The following is a 17782-nucleotide window of genomic DNA, read 5'->3' as shown; positions in this document are numbered from 1 at the left end:
AAATATGCCAAAGGAAGTTCAAATCATAATCTCACATTGATCCCGAAATAAGCCCTGATGATTATTTAAATTCTTACTTTGAAAGCGTGTTACATGCAGTCATTTTGTTGTCTCTTTATATATGGTTTATGTTTACTGCTAGAAATAGCAATATAAGAGTTGCTTAAAATCAAAACAGTTTCTTAAAATCCTCAGAGTTAATTCAACTGTAAAGTTGCTCAACATCAACAGATTTTTATTGTGCTGTTTTCGGTATTCCTAAAGAGGACACAAATGTTTCATTGCTGACCTACTCGCTTACTTCAAAAATTGAAATTTATTTGCTCTTATTGTATCATTACTTTTAATATTTACATCATTTAGATTCTAAAAAGTAATTTCCAAATTATTTTTTTTTGTTCTTGTCTCATTATTTTTCATTAGTCCTTAGAATCTTTGTAGAATTTAGAAAAATAAATCCGTAGTAGTGAATAGGGGCGGTTTGGCGTCAATGGGAATTAGCATTAAAAACCACCCTGGGCCTGTTTAGCGTCTATGTAAATTTAACATGGGAAAAAATCGTGGGCCTGTTTAGCGTCAAGGGAATTTAACATGGGAAAAATAATCTTGGGCCTGTTTAGCGTCGAGGGAAATGGAACAGGGTCGGGACCCTATTTTAATAGGGTCCCGACCTGATGGGTCTATGGAAATGGAACATGGGAAATTTAAACAGGGAGAGGGATAGAACACACACACACACACATACACACACACACAATATAGACAACAGACATTTTTTTAAAAAAAGGGGTAGGCAATGAAAGTCAAGGTCTTTTCGAGACCTATGTAGGGGCCCTGAAAAGGGCCTTTGGTTTTATGTTAATATACCCTTAATATTAACATAAAGGGCATCTGTGAGATCTTCTTCTTCTCAAGCTGCGCCTGACTGCAGGGCCATATACTAATACTCTCTTTAGGCATCCTTGCCTCTCCACATATATCCTTCTTATCCACAGGCTGGTGTCTGTCCTGTGGACAACTGTCCACTTGGATCGGACATACATCGGTATGTCCGTCCGGAACATCATGGGTGAAATGATAGTTGATGACTCCACGGTAGTCCACATGTTGGGGTGCCGAGAAAAGGTGAAGGAATGCAGTGAACTGCGCTTATTTATAGGGAAAGGGAGGATCGAAACGGATTGAGTTAGTTCACCAATCCAAACAAAATTCAGTCACCCCACGTCCAATCCGAAGAGAGTAGTCCGTGACGTCACGTGGCCTATATAGATTCGCTAGCGCCTGTGCGCAGTCAATCCATGCGGCAGTTTTTCAACATGACGGAAACTAAGAAAAGGATAAATTGGGGTGCACCAGCCGTGGAGACTACCCAAGGGAACCCGGACTTACTTTCAGAAGAGGTGAATTGGGATTTTGTGGATTTTCTTACTTCGCAAGAATTTGTTCCAGAACCTTCGTCACCTTCTCCGTCTTTACCACACGTGGAAAATTTTAGACAGAGACAGAAAGAAGAATTGGAGAAATTTATACAACAGCGAAAGGAAGCGGAACAAGCTTTTCTCCTACAGCAACAGTAGCAAGAAGAAGAGGTAAGAAAGAAACAACAAGAAGAAGCAGCAAAGAAACAAGGATGTGAAAGTCAAACGGTCACGGTACTGTTAGACATTTTAGCAGAGTTAAGAAGTCTGAAACAAATGTATCAGACTTCTTTATTACGACCGAAGAGAATACGACCTTCCCGAGCTAAACACTCCAACCCTGTGACTAAGCCTACCGTCCCACCCTTAGTGATTTCAACCACATCATCATCATCATCAACAGTACGCAGTCCAGAAGTAGACCTTGGCCGTGGCAAAGGCTTAAGACAGTTAAAGTTGATTGCTTAAACTCACCCCTACCCCCAAAGGCCCTTTTCAGGGCCACCCATGTCTCTCGAAAAGAGATAGACTTTCAATTGCCAATAACTAAAAAAAAACATTTTACCCCTAAAGTACGTGTCTGTGTATGAGTGCGTGAGTATAACTTCTTATTTTAAAATCAAAACCCAAAGATACTTACCTTTATATCTAATTTATTCTTTTATAAATATTTACAATCCAATTCACAATTCACAACATAGCACTTTAAAAAGTTCATAGACTTCTTCTGTCTCATTGTTTACTCTCCCTGTTTTTTCAATTTCTTCACAGTTACAGTCTTTTCCACCTCTTCCTCCTCACTTTCTTCCCTTCTTCTTTTCTTCTCCTGTCTCTTTTTCTTCACCTGTCTGCTTTCTTCCTCTTCTTCCTCTCTATCACTCTCCTCTTCTTCTTCTTGCTCCTCTTGTTTCTTAGGGCAATCTGGAGACCAGTGTCCTTTTACTTGACAATGATAACAGGTATCTTGACTTTTGTCTCTTTTAACCCCTGTTTTGCTTTTTTTATCGGCCTGGACACTCTGAAAATCAATGCCCTTTCTTCTGACAGATATAGCAAGTATATTGACTTTTATCTCGATAGGAGAGTGAGTAGTCCCTCGGCTGGTCTGAAGAGAATTTTCTAATGACCCCTCGCGAAGCTCTGATGAAAAGTTCGATCTGTGTAGTCTCTTCCATCGTTGTGCTCGGTTTGAGAGTGAAATGAATAGTGAAAGGACAAGACACATACCCTTTATATACGCTGGTCTGCCATGACTATAAAGTAACCCATGGTTCTTAAACTTTAGTCATTTGACTTTTTGCTATCGAGATGAAACGATCCAATTCATTTGAGAAGAAAGAAGAAGAAAGTAAGAGGTAGAAACGTGATCTATCGCCTCGTACCACGGCTGAAGTCTTGGCACAGATTCATGCCAGTGATTTTGAAGAGGACATGAGTGAACCAGAATCCAAACCCAGAGAGTTTTCCTCTAAACAAAGTTCACCACCCTTAGTTAACCCTGAAAAATACTATTCCATTCGAGAGACAGAAAAGCGTCCCTCTAGAAAATTTAGAACCACGGCTTACAAATACACGGTGAAGTTTAAAGATTTCAAGGCCGAAGTACCGTTAGAGAAAGCACAAGGGTTCATCACCGAGATGTGGGATTCTTTGCTCACCTCACTCAAGCGACAATGTCAACCCAAAGAAGACGATGGCTTGAGACTTTCCATACAACACGACGGTTTGAAATCCCCTGTTTGGATCGAGTTTAGCAGCCCTGCAGAATTGACCGCTTCCAAAGTCATGGACAAGATTCAACACGTGCAACAATCTAATGACCAGTTTGGCCTCACCGATGGAAAAGCCACACTGGACATTACCCACGTCTCTCCTCCTCAAGGGACCGGACAACGCAATAAGGTGTTATTGGTGAACGGTCTTCGCAGCACCAAAAAGAGCCTCGTCCAAATTCACAATTCTCAAGACCAGATGTGTTTAGCCAGGGCCATCGTGGTGGGACGAACCTATGCCAACAAAAACGACACGGCAGAATGGAAAAGAGCCTGCAAAAACTCAACAATCGGACCGAGCCAAACAACGAAACGAAGCAGAACTCCTGTTTCAACAAGCCCGCTTGCCCAAAGACAAACCCTGTGGCATTCCTGAGATGCAAAAATTGCAAGATATCCTATCTCCACGCTACACCTTGAAAGTGCACCCTCAAGAAGTGCGCGGGCCTCTGTTGTTTCGAAGGAAAGACTTTAAGAATGGAAAATACATTCACCTCTATCATCACGATGAACATTTCGATACCATTACCAGTATCACCGCATTCCTGGGATACAGTTATTACTGTGAGAAATGTGACTATGGCTATAACAATCGAGAGCAACACAAGCATTGTGGATCGAAATGCTCAGGATGTTTGGCCTCTCAACTCAGTCTGAACGAAGGGCAAGAACGAGTGCATTGTCCGGCTTGTCTGCGCACGTTTGTCAGCCCTGCCTGTTACCAACAACATCTGAAGACGCAAGGTTCACAGCAGAAATGTGCTTGTCAACTCCTGAGATTGTGCCCTACGTGTGGACAAGGCATATGTACCAATACTGCCAAGGCACACGTATGTCGAGGAAAGAAAAAATGTCACATTTGTCACCACATCGTGGACTTGGAAAACCAATGCTACGTGCAAAAATACCAACCCCAACCAGAGAAAGAGGACGGTCAAAAGAAGAAAGGCAATTTCATCTTTTTCGATTTTGAATGCATGCAAGAGACTGGCGATCACATTCCTAATTTCTGCGTGGCTCATCGAGCGTGCGAGAAGTGCATTCAAGAACCTACTTTCAGTCATTGCCCTCACTGCAGTAAGATTCCTGGAGGGCGTGAAAAAATCTTTCGATGACTGAACACGCTAGCCGATTTCGCTCAATGGGCCTTAGACCCCATCGACAAAACCCAAGAGGACATCGAACGTTACGGAGATTGTCATCGTCATGCCACGGTGATGGCTCACAATTTCTCCGGATACGATGGACAGTTTCTTTTGAGATACTATACGGAACATGGTACCAAGCGTCCTAAAGTCACTTTGAACGGAGCCAAAATCATTTTCATGCAAGTGGGACAAGTGCAGTTTAAAGATTCGATGAGTTATTTGGCCATGCCTTTGAGTCGAATGCCTAAAACGTTTGGAATGACAGAAGTGGCTAAAGGATACTTTCCACATTTTTTCAATACGGAAGCCAATCAACATGCCGTTCTACCCCATTTGCCTGAGGCTCATTATTACGACCCCGACAACATGCGTACCGAACAACGAGAAGCTTTCTACTCTTGGTACCAGGTCCATGCCTCCGACCCTTTCGACTTTCAGGAAGAAATGTTAAAGTATTGTCGTTCCGACGTGGACATTTTACGGAGATGCTGTGGAAAATTTCGAGAACTGTTCATGGAACATGGAGGGGTCGATCCTTTGAAAGGAGCTTGCACCATTGCCAAAGCGTGTTCCTTAGTGTACCGGCAACGATTCATGCCTGAAAACACCGTGGCTGTCATCAGTCCACAAACGACCAACTATGTCAAACGTCAATACTCGGTCAAAGCCCTACTCTGGTTACATTACTTGTGCGACAAGGAAGACAAATGGATTCAGCATGACCGCAACGGAGGCGGCGAAAAGACAATCGGAACGCATTCGGTCGATGGCTGAAACTTAGAAAACCCCAAGATCTTGTACGAGTTTAACGGCTGCTTATTTCAGGGATGCCCCGTCTGTTACCCTGATCGTAGCACAAAAATCAGTTTTTACAACGAACCATGGAAGACTTGTACCAAGCCACTTGTCAGCGACGCCTAAAGTTAGAACAGGAAGGATACCAAGTGGTGGAAATGTCGGAACACGAGTACGATCACCGCTTGAAAACCGATCCCGAGTTTAAACGCATCGTGGAAAATTACCAGTTCATGGACCCCCTGAACCCGAGGGATAGTTTATACGGAGGAAGGACCAATGCCACCTGTTTGCTGTACCAAGCCGACGAAGAGAAAGGAGAAGAAATCAAATACTTGGACGTGTGTTCGCTGTATCCCTACGTGTGCAAATATTGTCGCTTTCCTGCAGGGCACCCACAATTGTTAACGGAACACATCGACCCGAAAAACATTCGACAATACGAAGGTTTGATCAAGTGCAAAGTTTTGCCTCCCACCGTCTTGTACCATCCCGTCTTACCTCACCATTGCCAAGACAAACTGATGTTTCCTTTGTGCCGTACTTGTGCTGAAATGTGCAACCATGACCAACCTTGTCAGCACACCCAGGAAGAACGGGCCTTGACAAGGACGTGGGTCAGCGTAGAATTGTTCAAAGCTATGGACATGGGATACCAACTGTTAGAAGTGTATGAAATTTGTCACTTTCCCAAGACACAACAATACCACAAGGGTGACCCCAGTCAGAAAGGCATTTTCGCAGACTACGTGGATGCCTTTTTGAAACTAAAGCAAGAAGCCAGCGGCTATCCTTCCTGGTGTCACACTTCCGAAGACCAAATACAATTCAAAGAGAAATACTGGGCACAAGAAGGCATCATTTTAGATCACATCGAGAAACGCGACGGCAGGCGATCGTTTGCCAAAGTGATGTTAAATTGTTTGTGGGGTAAAATGGCACAACGGTCGTGTTTACCCAAGACGGAGTATTTGACAGAACCTTCCCGCTACTTCCAGATGATTCACGACAAAACCAAATTCATGAAACACGTGGACGTCGTTCGCGAGGATTTGATCTTAGTGAATTACGAAGAAGATCTGGACTTTGTAGAAGCCGATCCCTTTGGAAATGTCATCATTGCGGCTTACGTGACAGCTCATGCTCGCTTAAAATTGTACGAAGCTTTAGAACTGTTAGGGGAACGCGTCCTGTACTTTGACACGGACAGTTGCATTTACATCGATCACCCGAATCAACAGCACCCTGACATCGAAGGAGACCGTTTAGGAGCCTGGACAGACGAGCACCCCGACGACAAGATTATAAGTTTCGCTAGTGGCGGTCCTAAAAATTACGGCCACGAATACCGGGACAAACAAGGAGAAGTGCACACGAAGTGTAAAGTGAAAGGATTGACTCTGAATTATTGTACCAGTCGAGTGGTGAACTTTGGCGTATTGAAAGAAGCCTTGCAGTCTAGAGAAGATGAACACTTTAAAGTGACCACCTATCAACCCAACAAAATTGTACGTTTACCCACTCACCACATCATCAGTCGACCCTTGGAAAAAGTCTATCAAATCGTGTACCAGAAGCGAGTGCGACTTCCCAACCACTTTACTTTGCCGTATGGACATGTCGGTATAAAACATTGGTTGTAAGAGGATAGCCACCCACCAGAAGTATGACTTCGCCAAAGAAATAATCGAGTGAGAAATCCAGTGAGAACTCCAAGTTCAAACCCTACCATTTTCCGGTCTTCTTACCTGACTATTGTGATTGTGCCCATCGACTGGAAACGTTTCAAGCATGGCCTACGGATAGGGAAGGATTACCTTCTTCGAATGTTTTAGCTAGAACAGGATTTGTCTACTTGGGACCTGAGTCTGGATTGGTATACGAAGTACAGTGTTTCGCTTGCGGACTGAAGTTACGAATGGATCTATGTATCTACAAAGATTCAGCTATTCTGGAACATACTCGATGGTCTCCGCACTGCCCTTACCTTTCTATGGCCTTTCCACCCATTACACTACGGTACAATTCTGACGGTACCCTAGAGACGGAACCTTCCAAAACTAGACATAAAAAAGGAACGATGTACAAGCTTGAGACTGCATTGCGACTAGTATAAAAAGGGGCTATGGTCAAGATCGATAGTTCATTGGGACTACCAAGACCAAGCGAACAAGATGAATACTTTCAGAGAAACACAAAACAAGTTCAGACAGGCACAATTCAAGTCTGGGGCTTCTGAAGTGGAATGCGATTGTGAGCCTTGCGATGGGAACGATGCTGTACGCTGTGACCTTAGCGATGCCGTAAAGCATCATGGGAACTTTGTTCTCACTACCCCTATCATGGAAAGTGATGATGTGCGTGTCAAACCTGAGGGATGCGAAAGCGATGCCGCTCGTCCTCTTGGACACTTTACTGGGTTTCGTTTTAAATGTGGATGTCAACCTTCACGTCTACCCCCCCCCCCCCTGCGGATGTCATCAAGCCCTGAGCAAACTCCTGTCCAACCCTCATCGAAACAAACCTGTGAAAGACGAATATTCGTTTCCTGTGCGTTTTGTCGGAATACTGCAACCTTGAAAATCGCCTTCAATCGTTCAAAGGAAAATGGCCTAAGTATCTGGGAGGACCGACCCCCGAAGAATTAGCCAGAGCCGGATTTTTCTACTTGGGTGAAGGGGACAAAGTCAAGTGCTTCAGTTGCGGTGTGTCACTTCACCACTGGGAACCACAAGATTCGGCCTACTTAGAACATGCTCTTTGGTCACCGAATTGTCATTACTTACCCTTAGTGGGACCGAGACATTGAAGTAACTTACCATGTCGTTGAAGAAGAAACCAGATTGGTTAGGAGTCAAATGTTGGATATCACCGAGACCTGTATTTAAACTTCATTTCAAAAACGACATTGAATCATTACCTAAAGAACTGAAAGAGACGATTTACAAGTAAGTTTGGCAGGAACTTGCCAGAGTGAAATCTCAATGGGTCACTGTAGAACTTTTATGCCGAGAAATTCACAAGAGGAAAGTGAAAAAAATTAATCAATGTGTTAGATTTCTCTGGGTCAAGTGTGCATTCATCCTGTTATATCACTCTAGACCGTTTACATCAAAAGAGTTCAATGAGATTCTTGGACGTTACCCTGAGTGGCAGTGGTCAGAAATTACTTACTATGTGGATTACTTTTGCTCTAGGAGAAGATTGTGAATTGTACTGACTGACCTGTTCATGGATACTTTACAAGAGAACATTCGTGCTTTGCCTGTGGAGTTGAGAGAACGCATTTACCGAGAACTGGTCAAAATACAAGTGAAACGTAAAGAACAATTGCATCCGTTACGTCACCAGATGTTTAACCAATGGTACCTGAATGGTATAAAAGAACTGATTCGTCAGAAATTATTTCAGTTGTCAGACCTTGTTCAACACTTTGAGTTAGTGAATGAACGAAATGTTCATCATTTTGGTTACTTCAAGATTCACCTAGAACAACGCATTGATGAAGACGAGTTAAAGGATTACCAACATATTTTACGTGGAATCTGCTTAGCGGAAGAGGAAACTTCTAAACGAACTCTGAAGCGTAGGTTACAGTATGCAAGATTTAAATTCCTAACTGGAGAACGAAGATCTCTAGTTAGAAAGTACCTTTATTGCTTCCGAAATAAAGAGACTATAAAAACAGGAATCCATGCCACGGCTTATGTCACAAGTGATTGAACATATTCCGTGGAAGGAACTCAATGACCATATTCAAACCGTAGATCATTACCATCAATTATTACAAGAACTGTATCCAGTCAATTTGTGACGACGCATAGTGTGTGTCTTAGTGACTTGTTTTCTGGGATTTCGTTTACCAGCCGATTCCTTGTGGACTCTTTACGAATAGTATTTACCACCCCATTCAACATGAAAGTGGTGCCTTTAAATGTTCACAAAAGACTCATTTTGCTCAAAGCCTTACGTTTTCATCTGGATACTTCTCGACCTCTACGGGAAAAAGAGATTCGTCAACTTTTAGCTACCCAAGACGTGTATGACGATGTGTGTGTAGCTTCTGACTTACACCCCAATTGGACAGATGTCTGTGCCTGGAAAAAATGGGATTTTGAGGCTTGGACCCAAGAAGTGGCCCAGTATGCACGAGAGTTGTTCAAGTAAAAAAGTTACTTTTCAACATGTGTTAGTGACGGTACCAGAAGAAGAATTCGTCACCCAGGACAGGACTGTCGTGGACATGCCTGAAAGACCCTTTCGAGAGGACACTTGTGTGACCTTACCACCTATAGAACTGGTCAGAACATTACCCAAAACATATTGTACAGAAACTTATTTCTATTCCACGTTGATGGTTTTCATGTGTCTTTTATCGTTGCACTTAAGCCTTTGGCTTTTATGTATTTTTGTTTTTCTTATTCATGTTTAAAACATTCAATAAACGTGTCCTGAAAAAAGTATATAAACTCTTGTCTTGTCTGTTTTCGTGTAACAAGTGACATTCCTGACGCTATGGCTACCTCTGCTGTCTCTGCTCCCTCTTCCTCTACTGTCAAAGTCATCGACGGACACTTAGATCGTACCAGTTGGGAGGCTTTGTATCTTCGCCATCCCTTTAACATGCTCATTGCTGGACCTAGCGGTTCAGGCAAAACCGAATTCGTCAAACGTTTGATCGAACATAAACATCATTTGATCGATCGTCCACCTCATCGCAGCGTGTGGTGTTACAAAGAGTGGCAATCGGCGTACAGCCTCTTGCGAGAAAGTCAAGGCGATTCCATCGTGTTTGTGGAAGGCATTCCTAAAGAAGACGACGGAATCGTCTCTGACTCCCGTCAAACCCATTTGGTCATTTTCGACGACATGTTAGGAGAAGACGAAGAAGAAATTAAATTGTGGTTCACGCGCAAAGGGCATCATCGTAATGACAGCGTCATTTACATCACCCAAAATTTGTTTCAACAAAGTAAAGCCCATCGCACCATCAGTCTCAATGCGCATTACGTGGTCTTGTTTAAAAGCCCTCGAGGTAAATCGCAAGTGCAAGTCTTAGCTAAACAGTTAGGAACGCCTTGGCTGACTCAGGCGTACGACGATGCCACTCAAACTCCACACGCCTATTTACTCGTCGATTTGAAACCTACTACCCCCGATGATTTGCGATTTCGCACCCAATTGTTTCACCACTGGTGCCAAGACGGAGGGCCTGTCCTGTACACGTTTCCGTCCTCGACTTAATTTCACTCAAAAAAATCTATAAAATCCCCAGACACTTTTCGTCTGTCTCACATAGTTTGAATATGACATCACTTCAGTCGCATCTTCCCGTCAAATTGATTCGTGTCTTGTATGGCATCAGTCGAGAAAAAAATCCACAAATAGGGGCTCGTGTGTTAGAAGCTAGTCTCAAAGAAGTCTTACGATGGTTCACGGTGACAGCACGTCAATTACTACAAGGGATCATTTAGATTCCTCATCAAACCAAACGCTTTTTTGATCGAAACAAAGTCGCTTTGACCCAACTGGCCGATCCCCGCATCGAAACTCAAACCAAAAAAAAAAATCATTTTGAAACCTGGAGGGAGCGGTACTCTAGGAGGGGTCATCATTCGCTCTCTCTTAAGATGGGATCCTAATACTCCTAAAGTTCTCTCCAAAGAAAAAGCCAAACGAAGCTCCAAGAAGAAGAAAAAGAACCACGGTGTCAAGACCAGGTTCCCAAGGAGACCCGTGTCTCCAAGAACTTCTCCAGTGGCGGAACCATCCTTTTACCAGTCACCACCCCGGAAAAAGAAAAGTCCCCAGAAAAAGAAGCAGAGAAAAAGTCAACAGAAAAAGAAAAGCCCACAGAAAACTAGTCGCAAGAGAGGCACTTCGGCCAGGACGCAACCTTACACTCGCAAACCACGACCTGCAATGGCGGTGAACGCGTCTCCGGTAGCGTCAGGTTCATCCACTTCTCCGTTGATGACACCAAGAACAGAAAAGTACTTGGAGACGTTGATCACACCAAGAACTTCTCCGATGACGACCCCAAGAACTTCCCCAGTGGCAGGTCCCTTCAATTTAGCGGCAGTGGCCGCTGTTGACAAAAGTACCTGCTCCCAAAATCAAAGTTTAAGGATGATCGGGCATGTTACAAAATTTACTGGATTTGTCCAAGCAAGAACTGGCTCGATTTAGTCCGTTGCGTACCCCTGCACGACGTGTCATGCCTCTCCTCAAGTTGATACAACGTAAAGACAATCAGTGGCGACGCGTTCCAGTATAAAAATGCCTGCGACAAAGTAGGGGTATCAGTGAACTTCCAAAAGATGTCACCTCCAAGAACTGCACACCGTCACTATCGTCAAAAAAGAAAGAGACAAAGGCAGACTCGTCATCCGACAAAGCGCTTAGCCAAGCTTCGACGTTACCCTACGAAAAGGCACAGACGTTCAAAGAAAAAGAGGCGTCAACAAAGGGGAGGATTCCTTGGCGATTTTGGAAAAAACATTGTCACCTTTATGACAAAGCGATAGTCCCAAAAAAAAGATAAAATAGCGTGTGTTAAGTCATCTACGTTAGGATATGTTTGGTGAATGTCCCGGAAGCCACAAGCAGAGATGTCACCCTCCAGAAAACATTCCTCTTCTAAACCACAAGGAAAGAAAAGGAAAGGACTGCCTCCACGTTTAGTCAAGCATGGAGACATGTTATCTGTCCAGTCCAAAGCTTCTCCGCCCCTGCGAAAAAAACTCATTCAAACGGCCTCCAAAGAGGTCATCGATACCGTGTGCGAATGTTGTTTGATTGCCTCCTCTGGAAGAGATATCATTGACTTTATGAGAAGAAATGCTCAGACCACACGATTCAATAATGTGAAATTACAAGGCACAGATTCCTTGGTGTGTGGACAATATTGTGTGTATTTTCTGCATCATCGCAGCCTGGGCTATTCCTTAGAACATTCAGTGACTCATTTTGATCCTCGTTCTTCTTCTAGAAACGATGTGAAAGTAGATCGATGGTTCTGTGACCATTATGCTTATATTTTGTCTCAAGCTAGGAAACGTAGTGTCCTTCAATGGCCTAATGACTTCCAACAGTGGAAATCACAATTTCATTCACAACGTTGTCAGCCCTGTCCAAAAAAATGTGTTAGTTGAAAAAAAAATGTTTGTGATTTGAAAAAAATGTTTGATGTTATATTGTTTGTTTATTGTTAAAATGTTATAGTTACTTATTAGTGTTAAATGATTTTGAATAAAAATGTTGTTTTGAAGAAAAAATGTCTTTGTGGTTTGTTTTGCTATAGGAATCTTGATTCATGCTCTTTGACTTCTTACTATCCTTCTCATGACACTCACTGAACGGTCCGACTCGAAAACCGTGTAGGGATGTTTTCCTTCACGTCCGCGCTTTGATCATAAAACCGGGGGAAGTCTCCAGTCTAACCATCCATTATCGACTCATCCTCCTACGAAGACGTGCTCCAGACTAGCTAAGCTAAACGATGCCTACGTGAATTTGCATAGGGTCAGACACAGTCTGATACCGAAGCCAGAAGAGATAGAGAATGTGAGAATGTTGAAAGTCACTGAAGACCTAATAGAAGAGCTCTTCAGAGAAGAAATTAACAGGGAGAAAGAAGAATGGACAGAGAAGTACAGACTTCAGAAACAGCAGAGAGATCAACAACAGCAATAAGAGCAGCAGCAGCAGCAACCTGAAAGTGACAGAAGCTGTTTCCGAAGAAGCAGACCTTATCCTGGGAGAAAGCCTATCGTCAGAGGAGGCCGCAATCTTAGAGCCTAAAAGATGGCCATAGCTTCAAGTTCACACACAAAAAAACCGCAGCCCTTTACAGGGCTACCCAAATCTCTAGAAAAGAAATAGTAATCGATTTGCCAATGTGTGTATGTAGAGTAGTGTGAATATAAACACTCACTCTTTTCTGGTGTGATTGTATATGTTTATGTGTTTGTTTGTAAGCACTCACGTACGTTTGTGTGGATAGCAGATAATGATAATGTTTTTTTGCTGTTTGACGTGCGTGGATAGTAGATTTTGGGTATGATTTGACTGCTTTGCGTATGTGGATAGTATATTATTTATTTAAATGATTAATGAAAATTTTAAAATTAGTAATGGGTAGTAAAAAAGTGAGTGAGTGTTTCTTTTAGGTCCGCGCGTTTTAGACCATAATGTAGGTAATATAGGTTTTGGGTTGTAGGGGATGTTTTCTTTCACGTCCGCGCTTTTCGTATAAATACAAAAGCAGTCTGCAGTCGGGCTACCATCGTTGACTAGTTAACAACAAGACAATGAATACAAGGATTGTAAAACTTCTAGAACTCCAGATGCACCTGGAATATGCCAGGCGTATAGTGAATGAGCTGGCTGCGGAGGCCATTGTTGAAGAAGGGAGAATAAAAGAGGAAGAGGAGCAAAAAAAGGAAAAAAGAAGAGGAGGAAAAGAAAATAGGAGAGAGGATGTCGTACAATATTCCAGAGACAGAGGATTTGGGTGCTGAAGCCAATCATCCTCCCTCTGCGCTCCCAGTCAAAAGAGTCAACGGGAAAGATTGGAGTAGAAGATGTGTGTGTGGTGCCAGGCCTTGAAGGTGCCATCATTTACCAGGTTTAGTGGAGTTCTTAAAAAAACAGCCCTTTTCAGGGCTACCCAAACCTTTAGAAAAGAAATAATAATCGATTTGCCAATGTGTGTATGTGGAGTAGTGTGAATATAAACACCGACCCTTTTTTCCTGATGTGATTGTATTTGTTTATGTGTGTTTGTGTTTGTGTGTGTGTGTGTGTGTGTTTGTCAGCACTCACGTACGTTTGTGTGAATAGTAGATAATATGAGATGAGAAAAGTAGGGGATGTTTTCCTTCACGTCCGCGCGTTTTAAGTGATGCTCTAGGTAATATAAGATTTGGGTCTTAGGGGGATGTTTTCCTTCACGTCAGCGCTTTTTATATAAGAACCCACAACGTTCATCGTTCGCACCATTCTACAAAGAATAAAAAAGAAGATGGCTTCGAACCACCTTGACAAAAATGAAAAAATTGCAAGACATTTTGGACAATTTAGGAATAATGGAGCAAATGTTAGTAAGACTGGACGAGGATCGCTATTCTTACAGTCCACATAGAATAAAGATGGAGATCAACAATTTAAGAAAACTAAAGGAAATCATCAGTGCTCTGCTGAAAGAAATAAAGGAGGAGAAGGAGGATGAAGAGGAAAGGATAAGGATGAGAGCTTGGAATGAAAAAATTGAAAAGGAAGAAGAAAATGAGAAGAGGAAGAAAGAAGAGGAGGAGAAGCAGAAAGAGGAGAAAAAGGAGGAAGAAAAAAAGAAAAGAAGAGAAAAAGTGTAGGAGAGAAAATAAAAAGCTGGTGGAAGAATAGAAGAAATTAGAAGAAGATGAAAACCAAAGGCCCTTTTTAGGGCCCCTTCATAGGTCTCGAAAAGACCTTGACTTTCATTGCCTACACCTTTTTTCAAAACAAATGTCTGTTGTCTATAGTGTGTGTGTGTGTGTGTGTGTGTGTGTGTGTGTGTGTGTTCTATCCCTCTCCCTGTTTAATTTTCCCATGTTCCATTTCCATAGACCCATCAGGTCGGGACCCTATTTTAATAGGGTCCCGACCCTGTTCCATTTCCCTTGACGCTAAACAAGCCCACCCTGTTCAATTCCCCTTGACGCTAAACAGGCCCAAGATTTTTTTTTCCCATGTTAAATTCCCTTGACGCTAAACAGGCCCACGATTTTTTCCCATGTTAAATTTACATAGACGCTAAACAGGCCCAGGGTGGTTTTTAATGCTAATTCCCATTGACGCCAAACCGCCCCTATTCACTACTATCCGTAGTTTCCAATAGCGCTTTGGCTGGCAAGTTTTTAGCTGTTTTTGTCAATTTTTTTTTCTTCTTTCATATATCCTATTTTTCCTGGCCAGCATAAAATAAGCTTTATGGCCTATTATAAGTCAACAAGACTTTTACGCCCTGTGGGATTATATATACTTTCCAGGTTAGTTGCAAACGGTAGCGCTTTTGGCTGGCAAGTTTTTAGCTGTTTTTGCCTCTCTTTTTTTCTTCTTTCATATATCCGATGTTTCCTGGCCAGCATTAAATAAGCTTTATGATCTATTATAAGTCAGCAAGACTTTTATACCCTTTGGGATTACATATACTTTCCAGGTTAGTTACAAACGGTTATTTTTTAAGGTATAGAGTAAACGGACAGTATTCTAAGGTATACTTTATATGGTCGACAGTCTGTACATTTAGAGATTGATAGAATAGCTGCATGAAATATAGATCATATTTACATATAATTTCTTACAGAGAATATTCCTCGTCTAAATAAACCTACCCACGAGGTTTCATAACTGCGAATATAAGAGTTTCTGAGACGTCTAACCCCGATGTCCATGGTACCAACATTAAAGCTGGCAACATTATACATGTTTCGCATAATCTTTGCAGATTAGACCAATAAATCATGCGTATGTTGCCAAAGTTTCCATAACTATGCGAGTAGCAGAGTCTATAATCTGCTCTTGTATAATGCACAGGCAAATTAGGGTTTATGCTGCTTGATGAAATTATATGTGCAACGAACAGAAGATATGCTTATCTCTCAGCGCACTTTACAGCGGCAGATGTTGCAGCTACCCATTTTACAGTTTGGTAAGTACTATATACGCACGAGCAAATACGGTAATTTTGTAAGCAACTACTGCGAAATGACTGATTAATTACCTTTATAAGAGAAGTCAGAAACATGTCAATATGTCAGTCTCGTATCTCTCATGTATGTAATCGATAACAGACGTAGGTTACGAATGGATGCATCATGTGATAACCTGTTTCCGTAAATACCTAATTTGTGAATTGATATCCCACCGATGCATATAGACAGTAGACAGGAAATTCTACATTACCATTTTCTGTTTAGAAACTAAAACATCAATCATTGATAATAGTTTGATAAGTCAGTGGAATTTTATGCCATTATGTTCATTTTAAAAAATTCGCTTTGACAATATGACATTTTCGATAAAAGAAATCGATGTTCTAAACCTTTAAAGAATGAAGATGGTTAATGTGTCAAACTCCAGAAGAATCTCTTAAAGTAGTAAACATTCGCGTTTTCAAAATTCTTTATCTCATAATAAAAACTTCTGAAAATGAAGTTTATTGTAAGTGGAGAAGAGAATACGTGAAATTAAAACACATCAAGGTACTGTGGACTCGCTTCAATAGATTGATAATGTGATATATGAGTTATACATCACATGGGCTTAATGACGAATTTTCTTCTTTCTCTAATAATGTATTTCTCGTTGTCTTCAAAAGTGCACTTCGATGTAGACTTCCACTGATATGGCGTTTTATAAACAACTACAATTTAAACAACATTACAAATTTGATATATATGTTCTGTCGAGAGAGCGAAATATTTCACTTTCGCTTTCTCCACGGAATGATAATCTGCTGTCGAAAGAAATTAGATTATCCATAATATATTTAAAGTATAATATTTGTATGATGCTACCATGAAAAGCATTTTGAAAACCGTTGTGTCTTCTCTGAAAGAGTTTGGACTTTAAGTGCACGCACGCATTTGGATAACAGTATACCAGTTTATGTTCAAAAATGTATAAGTTGTTACGAGCACTAAAAGAAACCCAGAGCGAAATGCTTAAATCATTATCGAATTAAAACGGTACGTCCAGTTACGATTAGTTTTAAATTAAAGATCCATCACTTGTTTAATTTGATTAGGGCCACAGATTAACTTAAATAAAAATTAAAGACAAAATTCAACCAATGATTTTGAACCAAAAATTTGTCAGAAAATGAATAATGCAAGTACACGGAAAAAGAAAACTTCCGTACGAGGATAATTGCAAAGCTATGTTCAAATGAAGACGCATTTTGTTATTCCGATATAAAAAAAACTAATCTTTAGTAAGGCGAAGAAAAACAGTTGTCAATTTGGTCTTTTCCAAGGTAGGGCAAATTAAGGACCCCATTTTATGTCGGAATTAAAGTGTTGGAGTTATCGAAATCGTTGATGTATGAATTTCTCTACAACAAGCGTAAAGTGAAATACGGTGTTACCGTCTCATTATTAATTACAGACAGATATTCGTTTTGCATGAGTACTAAAACGGGCAACGTTTAGAGATACCTGAATGATAACAGTCAGTTTTATCATACAAGTGAACGCAAACGTTTTTGGGTTAATCAATGGTAAAATGAATGGCACTTTCATTTCAGAGTTTTATGGTATTTGAAGAATGTTCTCCTTTACAAGTGATATACAAGAAACTAAGGTAAGCAAGCGTGTAAACAAATGTATTTCGAAGAAAGCAAATAAACATTGAAACGAACAGAGATTTTTTAACTTAAGAGGAAGTGAGTTTATTGAGAAGGTTCCTGCGTGAGGTAAGTAATATTGTTGCAAATAAGGTAGCAAGAGAAGTTATACTTTTACTATATGGGCATGTTCGCTCTTCAACACTATAATCAGACGGGTACTGGAGACGCATTGTAAGTTTGTTTCGCTTGCTTTCTTTTATTTGTTCAACTATCTTCCCTTATTAAATCTACATGTATTACATTGGTGTCCTGGAACAC

Source organism: Sinohyriopsis cumingii, chromosome 4 (genome assembly GCF_028554795.1).
Source record: "Sinohyriopsis cumingii isolate HCF-2022 chromosome 4, ASM2855479v2, whole genome shotgun sequence".
In the NCBI taxonomy this organism is placed as follows: domain Eukaryota; kingdom Metazoa; phylum Mollusca; class Bivalvia; order Unionida; family Unionidae; genus Sinohyriopsis; species Sinohyriopsis cumingii.
Note: the sequence above shows the minus strand (reverse complement) of the source record.